Here is a 389-nt window from a genome sequence, read left to right as displayed (position 1 = left end):
TTGCGTTAATTTTGGGATACCCTTTATTAGGTTGTTCGGAAAGTAATTTCGTTTTTTTTAATGAAAATGAAAGACAATTTTCTTATAGTGAATAAATATTTTTATTTTATTATTGTTATTGCGAAGAGTGTTGCTAAGGTGTCGGTAGTCTAAAGGCTCAGGACGCTCGCACGGAATGCAAGAGATCCGGGTTCGACTCCCGGCCGAGGCAATATTTTTCGCAATAAGTTTATTACAGTTTTTTAAGATTTGGGAGAATTTGGGGGGATTATTTGTTTCAGATTGATTGTGTGAATCCGATAAATTCATCGGCTCTCAATTTATTTCTGAAATATTAATTCAATTTAATTGAATGTATATTAGATAGTAGTTCAACATCTTAACACTCG

This window comes from Trachymyrmex septentrionalis, unplaced genomic scaffold, assembly GCF_001594115.1.
Source record: "Trachymyrmex septentrionalis isolate Tsep2-gDNA-1 unplaced genomic scaffold, Tsep1.0 scaffold210, whole genome shotgun sequence".
In the NCBI taxonomy this organism is placed as follows: domain Eukaryota; kingdom Metazoa; phylum Arthropoda; class Insecta; order Hymenoptera; family Formicidae; genus Trachymyrmex; species Trachymyrmex septentrionalis.
This window is presented reverse-complemented; position numbering follows the sequence as displayed.